Source organism: Meleagris gallopavo, chromosome 29 (assembly GCF_000146605.3).
Source record: "Meleagris gallopavo isolate NT-WF06-2002-E0010 breed Aviagen turkey brand Nicholas breeding stock chromosome 29, Turkey_5.1, whole genome shotgun sequence".
NCBI lineage: Eukaryota > Metazoa > Chordata > Aves > Galliformes > Phasianidae > Meleagris > Meleagris gallopavo.
This window is the reverse complement of record NC_015039.2, coordinates 1,387,713-1,404,509: the sequence shown is the minus strand read 5'-3', so window position 1 is coordinate 1,404,509 and position 16,797 is coordinate 1,387,713.

Sequence of the window (16,797 nt, the reverse complement as noted above, 5' to 3'; positions counted from 1 at the left end):
AAGACAGCAAAGCGTTTTGATAAGGTGGCTATGTTCTTATCACAAAGACTTGTTGTACAAGACATTTCCTTTAGAAACTTCCTGCTGAGATCTGCAGGGTGACCCCACCACTGCTAGGGAGAAGGTGAGGCAGAATGAGCTGCTTTGATTATAATCAGAATGGAAGGTTCTGACCAAATGAAAAGAATCTTCTCTGTGTGAGGATTTCACTCACCAGGAACAGAAGCATCCCTGCATCTTGATTGCTCTTTGGGTAGATTCTTTCTTGCTTTTCAGCTGTGAGCTTTGCCCAGCTCTGCCTTGGCATTGTGTCACAGTTATAAGGTCAGAGATCTCCAACTCCCAGCCCTGGGTGTCCTCCAAAGGCCACCCCTGCTCTCACTGGTTCAGAAGGACAGTGTGCAAATCAAAAGCACAGACATCCTTTTGGAAGCAATTCCCTGTGCTCACACTCCTTCAAACCAGCACAGAGACATCACCTCAGCATGTCGGGATCTTCTGCTCTAGGTGTCATTAGCACCCAAGCCTAATTAGCTGGGCAAACTGTCTCCTTCCTTGCCTGCAGATGCTGATGATGTCTTATTCTCCATACCAAACTCAAGGCTTTGGTTTGCCCTTATAGCAGCTGGGAGGCTGCCCCAGCTGCTGTTCTCTGTCATCACATCAAATGGGATCGTTTATCTTCATAAGAGAGCTGGGCTGAGAGGGCCACGTGTGCCAGGCCATTCCCAAGCTTTAGCTTGGAGCTGGAGGATGATGCTTAGGTGATGGAGAAGAGTACACAGCCCTGGCTGCTAGGAGGGGGCATAGTCATAGCATCTGGCACGTTGAGCTCAAGGAGAAGGAAAGAAGGAAATGATAGGAAATCAGCTGGGAGCAGTTTGGGCTGACAGCATCCCACTGGCTCCATATGACCCATTTAGACTGGAGGTTTACCTCTCTGCCCTCCTTGCACAGGACCCCACAAGCCACATATATACCCCCTCTTGTCACAAGCATCCCATCTGCCTGACTGGAAAAGGGGCAGCTTGAAACATCCATCAATGCAGGAAAATAACAGCATTGCAGGTGATCTTCAGAGCTGATTTGTCTGAAGATTTGTCTGTCCTATTGATTTACATGCTGCATTTTACACCCCTCTGTTCTGAATAAGTGGACCAGTTCGTAGGGTGGCAGTGCTAGGACTGGGACCAGATCCTCAGGATTATTTCCTCTGCAGTTTTTATTCTGAATACGATCCAATGCTGCAGAGCTTTCAGTTCTGTTTTAGAGAAGGATACATCTCTATTTCTCTCTTGAACATAGGAAGAGGTTTTCCCCTCAGTTTTATATTTCTGAGTCATTCCACATTACAGCAAATTTCTGGCAAAGTTGCAGTTATGGCTAAATGGTCACTTCAAATTTAAGTCTCTTTTCCAACAAGTTTATACCTTTATAAAGATAACAACTGTGTTTCTGGGATGAAGATTTCTCTCCTCTTGGCCTCACCCTGAAGTCCAACTACTCCAGAACACGGAGAGCAAATCAGTCCAAACCCCTGGAAATAACTGATGGCACTTTGCCCTTTCCAGCTGATTTTCCCCATGGTGAGGGCTGAAGGAATGATACTACCTCTAATCTGAGTTGCAAGCAGGGATAATTTGGCCTCTCTTAAAACAAGAGCAAACAAAACCATGAGAGCTGGCAGACAGAGTGAGCCATTGGATCTGCAGTTTGTTCCTCAGGGCTGGAAAGCCTGGTTTTGTGTTTCTGTTTGAGAAGAGCTGGGTGAATCCAGGCAAGCCCTTTCTCCTTCATGTCCATCCCTCCTCAACATGACAGGGATAAGGACAGTGACCTCTTCCAAAGCCACACACCAGATGTTGTCCTGGACAACATTACGCCCTGTAGCAACCCCCAGGGAGCATGGGAACAGGGAGACTTTGACCCCAGGGCAACGTGGGAGCAGTGTGACCTCTGCCCATCTCAGCAGCATTGCAGTGATGCTTTCTTCCCTTCTGCTGCTCTTCATGAAGGAAAGCTGGCAGTGAAAGCAAAGGCACCTTCTCCTCTGCTGCTTGCTGCAGAGGCATCAGTCAAGAGCTCAGCTCTCTCTGGGCACTGAGGCTTTCCTTCCACAAAGCTTTTTCACATCTGGTGCTGTCCAACCACCGCCAGCCTTCAAGCTGCCCATCTCAGGATGGATGCTTTAATCCTTGAGTGTTCTGAGAAAGGCTTTGGATTATTTTCCAGCTCCCAACAGGCATCTTGCCCCAGAAACTCTGGCTCTCCTTTGCTCTTTTTCTCTTCTGTCATCCATCCCCCTGATAACACCCACGGTGCCAGAGGAAGGGTGATGCCAAACTTCTTTGCTTATTGTCCTCAGAAACTTGAGCTTGTGGTTGGTTGCCATCAATGGCAGCATGACAGCTGTGGAATCCACTGCAATGCAGGGGCTGAGCATCCCTCTTTCCTACACATAGAGTTCAACACAACAGCCCTGGGAAAAACCAATCTGGCAGGGCCATTGCAGCTGCAGTGAAAGGGAGGCAGCACACAGCCACTGGGGAAATTGGTCTAATAATTTCTAAAGTGATACCCACAGTTCTACAAGAAAACGTACTGAAAGGCAGAGGTGAGAAGGCAGGAGAGATCTGTCTCAGTTGGTGCAGGATTTCTCCCTGGAGGAAATTCATTCAGATCTTGTTTAGTGCAATTCTGAGCATCCCCAAATGATGGAGCTTCCACCTCGCCTGCACTCAGGAGGCCAAATTGACAGGCAGATACTTTTCCTTAGCGCTCAGCCTGGATCACCCCATCTCTGCTTTCACCCCCCCCACTTTTTCCACCATAAAGATTTCCTTCCATGGCACCAATATTGTTCAATATTTGTGGGTTGCAATTGTCTCCCTGAAGCAGTCATCCCAAAGCCAGCTGGGTCTGCCTTTTCTTGGCTTCCTTCACCTCCCCCCAAGCTTTTTCCTGCTCTAAACTAAGATTTCAAACGAATACATGGATGATTTTAAAGCTTTGCCAAATGTCACCTTAAAGGCAGAAATAGATGGAAGAGCCGTCTGCTCCTGGGAAAGGTTTGAATTTAAGGAGAGAAATATTGTTTGCTGGAAAAACAGGGAGGTATAAAGCTGAAGAAGGGAGAGGTGGGCATCAGTCCCAGCAGGTATCTGACCCCGATGTGAGAGCCATGGCATTTCTCTGGGATTGATTGGCTTTGAGCTTGTGGTAGAAGCACTGCTAATTTTCCTTCCTGTTTCATTATCGACTGAAGGGATGTTTATTACTGATCCCCAGGAAAGCATAAAGTGCAAGGTGAGTAACACTGCTGTTCAGAAAAGCCAGATGGGGTTGTTCAGCAAGCCAAAGCAAAGCAGGGAAGAAAAACAAGCCAAGGCACTCAAGCTCATGCATTTCAGTTTCCAGCCTTCCCTATTCAAACTCCAAGGCACATCCACCTATCCCAAACACCAATATTCACCACCTCAGGGCTGGGCTGATGACTGGACATGAGCAGCAGTGTCAGACTGGATCTTGGGATTCTTCTCACCGTGCCCTGCTGTGATGTTTGGGACCAGGTGTGCAGGTGCCAGGTTTGTTGCTTCTGGAAAGAGTTTTTGGATAACTAACCTCAAGGTTGGCAAAATGTTCATCCCACCGAGGTACACCCAGCTGTTACACATTTACAAGGGATCATCAGCTCTTCTTATTGATGTAGTGATGAGCACAGAGCAAGGAGCAGAGCTTGTCCCTGGGACAAAGCCCTCATGTATGTCCAGGACCACAACTAGATTCCACTGAACAGCAAAATAAGATGTGACAGCAGGTCCTCAGTCACTCTTGCACAGCTCCTGGGGCAATATGGGGTCAGCAGGTCTCTATATTGCCACAGTGAGCCACTGGTGATAATGCCTTCAAGCTCTGCTACGAGGCATGACTTCCAGGCATTGGGCTTCTCACTATGCCTTCTCCCTGCAGGATGAGAAAAGCTTCTCAGATTCTGCTATTTTCACCTTTGCAGATGCTTATCCACTGTATGCAAGTCACCTCTTTGTCTTCAGTGACAACTAAATTGTTTAAATGACAATGCCTGGAACCAAAGCACTTCTGTTCACAACACCGCTTATGGAACCATCACTCTCTGAACCTGACGAGCTCTCCCAGGGACAAGTGTACAATAACAGCTTTGTGATGCGCTGGGTCTGTACCTTAACCCACAGCCCTGAGCTTCTGGTCTTCCTGGGCTCTGGGAGGTCACTCAGCCCAGGCAGAGCTGGGGGCAGAGGGACCCTCTGGGCAATTTACTTCGCTTACCTGCTAATAAAGTCAAGCAAAATACAGTATTTTCTGAACTCGGAGCATTTTCTTGTTGTCAGTAGTTGTTACTGTATTAAGCATGTGACCATAACAAGGAAACTTGTGCCAGACCATCATTACAGTGAGTAATTCTGCTTTTCTAGGTGTCTGCAGACAGCTCCTGTCTGGCAGCACGGATTTCATAACGACCCCTATTTTTCAGGGAGCCTCCTGGTGGGTGGCTGTCAAAGCCCTGCATGGGATGGATTCATCTTGCACAGCTGGCATCCCTATACACAACCAGGTGCCCCCAGGCCCTCTGCAGGTGGAGCAGGTCCAGTTAGTGGGCCTGCTTCATTCCCCAGGATTTTTCTTCCACTCTAAAGAGTGCCAGAGAAATCTCTCCCAGCACAAAGTATTACAGATCTACTGTGATAGGATGGGGAGGGACACTGCACTGAAACTTTGAGGATCAGAGGCGTGCTATTTGCTCAAATAATCTTTTCTTTGGCTTCAGGGAGAGCTTCATGCAATGCTTTTACCTCACTGTGGTGATCCAAGGACTGCTGTGCACAGAACAGAGCCAGCTGTCAGGGTCAGGAAGCACCAATAAATCAAAGTTGTGCACTGGAGGGGAGCCCAGCACCATCCATCCACCAGCACACCCGTGGTTAATCTGCCACAGGTAGTGAGAACTTCTCAGTCCCAGTGGGAAGCAGGTTGGTTGTGAGTGGGATATTTCTGGCTTGCAGACACAGGATGACACAGCTGGTTGGATGAGGAAGAAAACTTCATTCTTAAACTTTGCACTCACGTATTTCCACTGTGGAATCGATAGAGGCAGAGAAAGAGGGGCCTTAGTATTGAAGAAAGCCTTGCCTGATCTCAGGTTATTTTCAGTACATTTTTATAACCCGTTCCTGTAAATAATTGGATAAGCTTTGGTTCAGGAGGCATTAAAGGTGTACCCCCACAGCCTGCTTGTGCTATCAAGATCCTGACTGCACCTTAGGTGATATCAGCTGTGGGAAGGAGAGATATGCATTTGTGCTCCGCTGTTGTATAAGGCCCTGAATCCAAAAGAATGCTTGTTTCATGGCATGGAAACAGGATTGGGGTTTGCCTTAAAGCAAGGTGTGGAAGCAGGGATGTGGAGAGTGATGGGAGTGCATGGTTGGGGCTGGAGTCTGCTTGTTGCAGTAGGTGGACATGGGATCCTCACCCTTCTTGTTGGGAGCAACTTCTGCCTTTAAGTTTGAGCTGTGGAGTGGGGAAGGGGTCTGTGTGCTCTGATCTCCTCTACAACAACAGGAAATGGTCCAACAATTCACCAGTGACAGAAAGATACCCACAGACACCAAAAGGGAGAAACTGAAAACTGGAGGACACAGAGAACCTGAAACCATAGTTGCTCATACAGTGATCCATCCTTGTGCCTGTACACTTATGGAGGTTTCCCAGTCTCCGTGGTTACCTAAAACTATCCCTATACACACAGGGATCCATCCTTGTGCCTACATCTTTATGGAAGTTCCCCAGTCTCAGAGGTTTCAGAAAACCACCACTGTACATACAATTGTCCATCCTTGTGCCTAGACACATACAGAGGTTTGTTTCCAAGTTTAATACTGTAACACAAGAGAAAGCACAGCAATGACAGCAGAGCAACAAAGTCCTAGGCTGCAGCAAGCGAGGACTTGCTCAAATGCAAGACCTGTGGGCACAGAAACAAAGAAGCTCCTTACCTTCAGAAGTCCTCAGGTACACAGGGATCTCCACCAAGATCCCCTTGCCTCCACTGCCAACCCTTAAATGAGGTCTGTCAAGGGGTGGGTCCTGGCTCCAGCCCATCCAGTCACTCAGGTGCATTGCATTGCATTGCACCCAGCTGAGCTCCCCTGGGTTGGCCCTGCCTTCCCACCAGGTGCTCAATCCCTGGTTCAAGCCATGGCTTAGCATTTCTGCTACACCCAGCCTTGGTGTAAAACCATCATCATACATACAGTGATCCACCTTTGTGCCTACACATTTATGGAGGTTCCCCAGTCTTGGTAAGGTTTGTACTCCTGTCCCCCAAACACAAGCAATAGGGCAATTTCCCATCTCTTTCCCGTTTCTCCTCTCTGTGACTGCATGGGATCCCATCCAACTTTTCCCTTGTGCTGCAGCACTACCAACAAACACTGCTCTGCAGATGCTGGGCATCACCACGCTGCCAGCAATGGCTGCATTCCCCCCGGCCACTCATCCTGGTTATTGTCTGACAGTGCAGAAGCACTGAAATCTAGATGAGGGTTTACAATCACAGCATTGCTCAGGAGCTGATTGCATCAGCATATTTGGTAGTGGAGAGGTACTTTGGCTCTGAGCATTTGGGTTTTTTTGTAATGAAGTGAAATATTCCTGTTAGATGTACCCTCCCTTGCAGCAACTAGCTGCAGAGATCTCTGCAATCAAATGTATAGGAGAGCTCCCTGCTGTAGTTTTCTTTTGATCACCTTCAGCATGTCCTTGCACTGAGAAGTTGGAGAAGTTATTCTCGATGCACACCACAAAAATCTTTTTTTCCCAGCAAATTCTGCCTTGATTGGATAATTGTGACCTTCAGCAGAGGTATATTTTTGCATTTTGTGCTGTGGAGCCAAATACACGGGACAGGACAGATCCATTGCTGATGTGAATCAGCCTTGCACCACTGACAACTCCTGGGAAACACTGATTTATTGCCTGCAACCCGGTGAAGGTACAGGATTGCAAAGAGGAATGCACAGACAAAAAAAGAAAGAAAGGCAAATGCTGCACTTCTAACGAGAAACTGCTGCTGAACTGCTGCTGCTGAACAACCTCCAGACTTTATTGCCAAGGCAGGCAAATAAAACACAGCCTTATGGCATAAAGAGCTCAATGCCGATCATCCATCCGTCTGTTGTAAGCAGCTCTGGGTCCACAGGAGGGTGTTTGCATCTAAATGACTCTTAAATGGAGATTGAAGATCCTGCAGCAGCAAGATTTCGGGGAAGTCTTGCAGCTTTTGCTGAATCAGAAGGGATGTGTTCGTTGGAAGCAGTGGGATGGCAGCTGAAATGAAGTGGGGTTGGTTTTGGGACTATGGGTGCAGGGTCAGCAGTGGGGTGTGAGGTGGTGGCTGATCAAATGCTGCAGGGGAAACCCTCTCCCTTCTTCCAATACAGGCTTTGTTTGGAGCCTCTTGGCTCCCTGCAGGGGCAGGACAAAACACAGCTTAGAGAGAAAACAGCTGCAATCCCTCCTATGTCACCAGTGGGTTCCTCAGTGCCTCGCTCACCCCGGGACACACACAGCACAAGCCTGGGAAAGCTCTGGACAAACATCTGCCAGGATTTGTTGATACCTTTCAGGAAACATCTCTCTAGCCAAGCTGTGCATCTCCTCCTGGCTGTGATAATGCATTTGCCAGACAAGTCATTTTTAGAGACCATTATTTTGAGTGCAACATACCCAGCAGGCAATTGCAGGAGGATTTGGAGCATATCAATTTCCTCTTGTCTTTTCATAAAAAAAAAAACCTAAAAAACATTTTTCTGCCTTGGTTTCCAGTGTCACCTTGGGCAGCTCCTGAAGTCACCCATGTGTCCCTGCAGAACTGGGGCTGAGGATGGTTCTGCTGAGTTCTCCCCATACAGAGCATCCTCAGAGAGCTCCAGGGTTGAGCCAGCTGCATTTACTCACTTCATCCCCAAAGTCTGCTTGCTCTCTCAGGGTGTCCGGCATGGCTCAGACACAGCTCATTAGGCAGCCGGAAGGAGAAGCTAATTATTGCTCATTAGCATGGTACCTCCCTCTGGGCATCTCAGGCAGCACTCAGGTTTGGGCTGGCAGAGCAGCACTGGGCAGAATGCACTGACTCCATGGGGCACCAATATCCCTCACCTCCAGGAAGGAGTGGGCAGTGGTTTTGGCTGCTTCTCGTAATCACGCTGCTGAATTGCTTGGCTTGTGATTCATGAGCATCTCCCCGGCTCTCCTCCTCCCCGCGGCTTTGTTACCATCACTGAACTATTCTCACACATATTTGATTGATGTCAAACACAGGCTGGGGATCTTCCTGTCCCTGCTCCCCACCGTTTCCAGCCACAGAAGATTGATCCTGTCTGCCTGAGTTATCACCCAGATGCCCGAAGGCCTGTTAAGACCAGGAGAAAGATGCTGCTATCATCTGAAAGTCTAAACACGGCTGCTGGAGATGCTTCTGCATGGCATTCCTCCAACAAGCTCACGCTACTGCTCACGCTGAGCCATGAGCTCTGGTCCCCGTGTAGCAGCTGTGCTCCTGCCCAGCCTGAGAGCTTCCCAATGGGTCACACCTGGGCTCCTCACCACGTAGCATGTTGATGGAGACTGAAAGTGAGAGCTAGAGAAAGAGCAGGATGAACACATAAAGGTGTGTTCTTGGCTTCCAGCTCATCGTGTTATGAGACAGAGGTAGCTTTCTTTATGTAATAACTCTCTGAATATCCCTTCCATGTGGTTACTGGGTCCCACCACTGCAGATGTAGGTGAAGCTCCTTGTCATAAGCCCTTGTGGACATCAGGTCATTCCTGGCTTCCCCAATACCAAGAAACTGTTGGGACACAGCTATTGTTAGATAAGCCTGGGCTTAACCTCTCTGCAAGCACTGGCTTTGACCCGAGGTCCAAATAATCCCTAATATTACCCCAGTTTTGAGTGATGAGAATGGGAAGCAGCAGCTGCCTCTGTAGTGATTCAAGTGGGACAGCACTGGAGAGCTTCACCCAAGAAGCACTGCAGGACTTGCAGGGCAATAGCACGTATGTGTAACCACACACTGAACTGGTGGGCATTTACTGCTGCAGGATCCCTCTTTAAACCTTTGGGAGTTTCTCATAGCTCTGATTACACTTCTGGAATCGATTCCAATTTAATGCAATTTATTAGCAGCTGGTGGGCTCTTTTTAGCCCCAGTGAAAAAGAATGGATAATAGTGGAAAAATTAGGTAGAAGCCATTATTGCTATAGAGTAATTAACCATGTCCAGTGAAGCGCACTGATAACAGAGTAAAGGTAAATTGAATCTCTGCAACACGCTGCTGCTGATAACCTGTAGAAAAATGCACTGCATTCAGCATATTTTGGTTTCCCCCCTTTGCAAATTACTGACTGTGAACAAAGAACCCAGGATGACAAAACACCCATAAAAAGGACATGTCACACAAAGGCCTTGGTTGGGTCTAAATAATTTCTTGTGATGGGGAGCTGCACTGCAATGGCCTCTGTGTCTGCTCCTCCTTCCTGTGTTAAAGTCTGCCCGCACAGCCCATTGTGAGATGTTTTAAAGGTAAATTAAATCTGGAAGAAATGGAGAATGGGGAATTGAAAATGAGAAGGGGTCATAAGCTAATATATTCAGTAATTACAAAGGAAGGTAGAGTTATTAGTACTATGTCCTTAAGATGATGCTGCAGGTGCTGAGTCTGGCTTTCCACTCCATCTCCAATTTATCACCTGTCCAGGAGGTGTTTTAGTGCCCTGCCATGTTCACCTGTGTATCCACACACCTATACACCATACATTTCTAAGTGGAATTTCACAGATTCTGAGCAATGGCATGTTTGGGTTTGCAGATCTTTGCACTTCTGTCACATTTAACCTTCTGCTAGGAAGAGGACAGGCTAACAAGAACAATCCTGACAATCAACATCACGCTGTCCCTCTGCAAACAACAGGACAACTGACTGCAGCAGTGATGTCTCCAGGCTGTCAGAAAGTTGTCACCATTCCCCTGCTGCACCCATCACTGATGGAGTGACAAGGCAATCTCTCTCTCTTTCTCACTGCTTGCATCCCTGCATCCCAGAGCATCCCCAGCACCCTGGCAGCGCAGGGGGATACGGATGGCTCTGCACATGATTCTGGTTTTGGTACTGCAACATGTAGCAGTTCCCTGGCTTGGTAGAAAGATGCAATTCACACTCAGTGCTTGGAATCCAGCACTCGTGGATAATCCAAGCTGGGAAGGAACATTGCAGGGCTTGTCCGACAGCTTGGGGATGCGATGCAGCAGCTTCAGCCTGCAGGGTGTAGAATCCTCCTTGCCAAAGCCCTGCTATTCTTGGGGGAAAAGATAGGCTAGTGTAACCTCGACATATTCATATGTGACAACCATGCCTGGGGTGGTGGGATCCCAATTGTGTCCCCATCCCATCCTTCTTAGGGTCATGCCAGGATTCCTGGAGTCACTGGTGCCCGCCAAGAGCCAGCAGTGGGAGCACACCACATTGCCTGCTCTGATGCTGCTGTGCAACCTGGAGGATTTTACACTGTGCTATGCTGCTCACAGATGGAAGCATCCACATCCCCCAGCACTCGGGATGCTAAATTAACACCATGGCTTTAATCTTGCAGGTGTACAAGCACAGATCCCCCAGGAGCCTGCTGCAGAGCAGGAGAGAGTTCATAGAGATTGACTTTGCATGTTAATGAAATCAGGTTAGAAAACCTGATTATTCCACAAGGAGTTAATGAGCTACCAGGATAAAAACATGGCTGGTTGTAATCCTGGTGGGGATTTCCATCTGATACCACATCCAGCTCTCCGCAGATCTCCTTTCTGTCTCCTCCATCCCTTTAGTGGGATGGGATTGCAGTGCAGGGAAAGCCATCAGCCCACTGTACTGCTGCTCTTCTCACTCCAAACCACGGGGAGTAGCTCTGGGAGCTGCCTGAGCTTGCTGAGATGTGGTGATCTGTGCAGTGCTCAGAGGAATTGAGCCAGTCTCACTGTGCTGGCAGGAGCCCAGCTGCCCATGTGCAGCCACTCGGTCTCTCTGCTGTCACTTTGAGCCTTCTACGGGGTTCTGACACCCAGAGGGCACCTATGTCTGCAGTGAAAAGGAGAGGGAGGGAGATCTCCAAGGGAGTTTTTAGCAAGCGTGTAGGAAGGGGAGATGGAATAAGAAGAAAATATTGTATTGGAATTCAATAGAAAAACAAAAAAAACAACAAAAAAATGGAATGGGGTCACATCCGCACAGGAGAGAACTCCTTTATGGAAAGCAATGCTCTTAGAAGTTCCTTGCACACTCCAAGTTCAATAAGGAGTGTGCAAGCAAAGCTCACCTCTCCTCTCATTTCATTTTCACAAAATGAGCAGAAAAACTCCAGCAAAGGCACATTGATGGTGTCATTAGTTTTCAATTTGGATGCATTTAAGCTGTCAGTGCTGTGCGGGGAGGTGCTGTGTGTGTTGAGGGGCTGGCAGTGCCACAATTCTGGGTTCCAACCATTGCCTTCTTGTTGCAGGAGGAGAATTGGAGGGATGGAGGTCTAGGGAGAAGCTTTTTAAACTAAATCTTTCTTTCTTTGCATTCATTCTCAGGAATGAATGAGGTAAAGAAAGAAAGAGGATCCAGATGTGACCACAAGGTTCAAGATTTCAAAAGCATCCTCAGGAACCGGGGGAAAGGCAGAAGACCCTCAGCTCTCTGCATTTCTCTCTTCCTATTTTATTCTTTGGAGATTATTTTTCACTGATGTTGCAGAGAGATGCCAAGTTGAAAGCCACTTCCTCTGAGGCATTGCTGCTACCTAACACGGTGCCATGCCAATATGTCCCACCCTGTGCTCTCTGCTTGGGTGTAGGGGCAATAAATTGCCCCGAGAAGGGATTGTGCAGAAGGAATCAGGGTCAGGAAGGCACTGGGGTTCTCAGCCCCAATCCTGCTGTGACCAGGAGGAGGATGCAACCTGGTGGCAGATGTGCGACACATCCCAGATCACATCTGTCCCAGTGGTTGTTAAAAATAGGACTTTTCCCCTTGGAAAATTTCAGCTGAAAACCTACACAACCACAAGTGGTTCTGAGGTTTTTAAAATGTTTCTTGGAAAGGCTTCCATGATTTTGGTTCCAGGCCAAAGTATCTTCGGTTTTCGGCAACAGCAAGTGGAAAGCTTTGCCAATAAAACAACATTTGGGGTTTTTATCTTCCAGTGGGAGAGAAAAACAAGAAAGAAATAGGTACTTTATTAAGGAAGAAAACAGCCATAAATCCCCAAATGCTTCTCAAGAAAAAAAAAAACAAACACAAAGAACAACAACATTTTGGATTGAGGATTTCATGAGCCTTTGCTGTAGGGAGGAAATGGTGGAGAAAAGAGAGAAAGCCTGGTCAGGGCATTAAAGGATATTGTGTGCATTTATATTGTACATAAATATTATCGAGCTGCTGGAAAAAAAAAACAAAAACCCACTCCTCTGGGTGACCTGAGCATTGCAGAGGTTTTTAAAGTGCATCTCTTTGGAAACAGGAATGGCTATTGACTGGAGGGGGGAAGAGCACACGGAGCTGTGAGTATTAGGAACAGACATGGAGAACATCAGCCCAGCTCCAAAATTCCCATTAATAAAAGCTCGTACATAAATAAGGATGACAGCTATTGATTTTCCTTTGCAAGCAGCGTGCCCTGCCCTGGGTAATGAAATGCAGCCCCTTCTTTGGAGAGGTGTCAGCATGGCATGGCTGCAAAGGTTGTGATCCAGAGGGAAAAAGAATGATGTTTGGCTGAGAGGGAACCACGGCTGCTCTGCTCAGGGTGTACCTGCTGGAAAATGGCTGCTCGGTGCTGGAAATAAGAAAGCAGAGGAGAGAATGTTGAGTTACGAGCAGTGCTGGTGTGGAGTGGTGTGCATGGGGCTGCTGGTGGAATTCGTCAAACTCCCCTCAAACCCAGAGTGATTTTCTTCTCCTTTGAGACTGAAATATTTTACTGAGCTATTTCAGATGTGCACATTGAGGATCCCTCCCAGGATACGTTTGAATGGAAATCTGCTTCCAAATCCTTTTAAAAATTCTTCTTATTTATTTATTTATTTATTTATTTATTTATTTATTTATTTATCAGTGTGTTCTAAGAGCCCAAATTGTGCTTATCATTGGGATTTGGATGATTTTTTTCCCTCCATTCCAAGCGTACTTCACTTTCCCAAACACTTTGCTTCCAGCATGGGGTCAAAGGGGCAGAGTTAAGGGTATCTGTGTTGTTTCTGTTGACTAATAGCTGTGTCTAACTATGCAAAAAGCATTTCCTGACCAACCTGCCTTTCAGTTGCAGGGTGCTGCAGGAGACTGAGCATCCTCCAACTTACTCCAATCCTAAAAGGACAGCTCATTTTCTCTAGGCTAGATTTGACACCTGGCATCCCTTTACCCAACCCTCCTATTTCCCACCCCTACTGCTGCTGCTTTGTCAACATCATCAAGTCGAGAGGCACTAATTACCTTCCAGCGAAGGGCACAGAGCCCTTGGGAAGGAACCTGCGTGACTGCCCTGCTTGCTGCCTGCTTAGCACTGGGCTGCGATGCTGTTAGGAAGAGGATGTGCTGTTGGGGCCGTGTGACATTTCCAGCTCAATTTTCATGCACTGGAGCTGGAGGAGCTGAGGGATGGGTATTAGCAAGGTGCTGTGAAGTGTGGGGCCAGACGTCAGGAAGGGGAACGCAGAGCAAAACTTGGTGTTGGGATGGTCCTCTGGCTCTTGAGCATCCCCTGAGCAGAGTTAGTGCCTTCCCCAAATACTTGGTGCTCCTTCCAGGCAGGAATAACCTATTTCCTGTCCTTTCATGGGGAATATCAGATGTATTCAGGGTGATATAACCACCTTTGGACATTCTTAGTGTGCTTCTGCTGCTGGATGCAAGCAGCACCCTTCATTATGAGTCTTGAACACATGGTCAGAGATGTCCCCGTGTTGGTGTTTCCAGGTGTGTGATGACAGCTAAACACATCTCCCAGCTAATGCCAGGGGTGTAACTTACCCCAGGAAGACTCAGGGAGTGATTCCTGCTGGGGGAATCTCTGTCCCTCAGTGCAATGATCTGCTGCAGGGCTGCCAGCAAGGTGCTCCCCAAGCGTTGCTAAGACAGACAGCTGTGTGCTGAGCCCAGTGTTGTGTCAGGTAATTAGCTCCCATTTATATCCGTTAGGTGTGCAATTAGCCTCCTATTAATGCAATTAACGCCGTGGCATTAGCTTAAGTATGTAATTGGCACAGAAGGTAGCTGCAGTTCAGCTGCTGAGTGTGGCATGGCATCTACTGTGTGGTTTCTGCAAGGATGGTGAGGAGGGATGGGGGTGGTCAGCTCCCTAAGCCAATGACAGGTTTTTTTGGTGCAGATTGTTGCACTGTGTGAGCCTGGCTGTGCACCCACTTGATAGAATCATAGAATCACAGAATACCCCGAGTTAGAAGGGACCCATCAGGATCTTTGCTTCAGCTGCAAAGTGAAGAAATTCTCCATCCTTCTTCTACCTTAAAATCCCCTGGAAATGCTTGGAGGAGCTGATGAGATGAAGCCCACCTCCTTCCCAGTGCTGTGGGACTCTGGGAGGGGGAGGGGGTTTGTCTTTTTAGGGGGTCAGATCTGATCTTGGCAGGATGCAGGACTTGTCCTGAAATCACTGCAGTTTGCTCCTGCCCTCCCTGGGACTATGCAGACGTCAGAGGTGCTGGTCCATCTGGCTGCCATTCCGGGGAGTAAGGAGTGATGGAGAGAAGAAATAACACCTCCATCCTCCCCGAGCCATTCCTGGCACCCGGCCCCTCCTGGCAGCTCTCAGACAAGAAGGTCTGACAAGCACCACGGCACAGACACAGTTGGCCTTTCAGGATGTCAGGGATGGAGAAGGGCTGTGGGGATGGGGAGGGATGGAGGCTTTGCTGGATTCTACCCTGGTAGAGATAGACACACTTCCCACGTGTCCCGCTGCCCTTTGGGTGCACAGACAAGCCACTCACCTTCAGATGGTGTCAGTGGTTAACAGCGGAGCAGAGCGAGGGGTCACACTGAGACTGGCCCCAGTGAGAGTGTTTGGCTCAGGGAAAGCTTCTGACAATCTTGATTAACAGCCCCCTCATCTGCTCACAGCAGCGGTAAGCCACGGGAGATCTGGGTTGATGCAGCTCTATAATCAAGAGGGTTTCAAAGAAGTAATTTTCTCCTCTTGCAACCCAGTTGATCCTCATTTAATTGCTGCTCGTTCTGCATAGATTTCCTAGAATTGCCACAGCACTGTCTGCACTTCATCCTCTCCAGTAAGTCTGCGGTGCTTGACTCCTGTGTTGTTTTGCCAGGCTGGGATGTGTGATGCTCTGGGGTCTTGAAATTCCTCCATACAATTTTGGCACAACACAATCAAGATGCAGCTCAGAAAACAGAAAATCTCTGTGGACAGAGCCACACTTTGCTCCGTGCCATCATGAAGCGAGTTGGGTTAAAAAAAAAGAAATAGAAAAGCACAGAAATCAGATGCTGAAACCCTGCTGTGCAGGGAGCAGGTCCCTGACGTGGTACTGGCCCACTTTGTCTTGCTGTCACTGTCACAGGCTCTGCTCAGTGTTGGCTTGACAGGTTTTGTTGCTGGGGATGGGATGAGTTTCCCTTAGCATTGCCTTGCACAGAGGAGGCGGCCAGAAGCATCCCTGCACACACAGTCCTGCAGAACACACAGCCACCTGGAGCAAAGAAGGGCCATTTCTTATCTGCTGAGCCTGCCTGTGGTCTCTGAGCACTTCTTTAACCTTATTAATGCATTAAAATATATCTCCCATTAGCCACTCAGATCATTTTCATCAGACTCATAAGCATTTCTATTACCGTGCCTTTGGCTTAGTGATACATTACTGGTCAAACTTCAGCCTGGACATCATCATTCCAGCTTATCACACAACATTTGTCCTGTATATCTCAACTTATTTTCCTTTCTATCTGGTAGACAAAGTCACACTGCTTTTTCCTGGCTTGTACCAAGCTCTTAGCACTGTCCTTGCAGTGCATTTCATTCACATTATGCTCTCATAGTGAGGTTTTCTCACCTGTGTTCGTCCAGGTCTCCTGCTTTTGCTATGCCAACACTTCTGTGATTGTGAATGCTACAAATACAGCTCCAGAGGAACTCAATGGGACTATCTAGTTGCCCCACCCCTGTGCTCCTGTAAGAAGGGCTGCATGGCAGCAAGCAAAGCAGCCAGGGAGCGAGGGAGAAGGAGACCTCTGGGTCTTGAGCAGTTGTCCCCTGTCACTGCTTAGGAGAACCCACATTGGGCAGTAATCCCCACGGGCATGGTGCTGAGACCCTTCCCCTGGTGCACATAAATTAGGGTCTTCCCTTCGTTGTATCAGCAAATGGCTGGAAAAAGATGCACCTGTTGGGGCAGAAAGGGATTGTGTTTGGGGGATCGTTGGTTGGGTCTGGATGGGCACCTCTCACTGCTTCCACCAGGCGGAAGGATGCTGGGGGATGCCAAGTAGGGCACCAACCCCCATCACACTGATATCTCTTTGCCTGCTCCTGAAGCAGGGCTGGATGCAGGAGCAATGCAGCAGATCTTTCTGCAGGATGGCACTCGGCAGAGCCCAGCATCTGGTTTTGTGACACAGTGCAATCCGTGCCTCAGTTTGCCCAATTACTCCCGGGCTAACACCAAGGGTTAATGCAAGCTTGTCTGTAGAAGC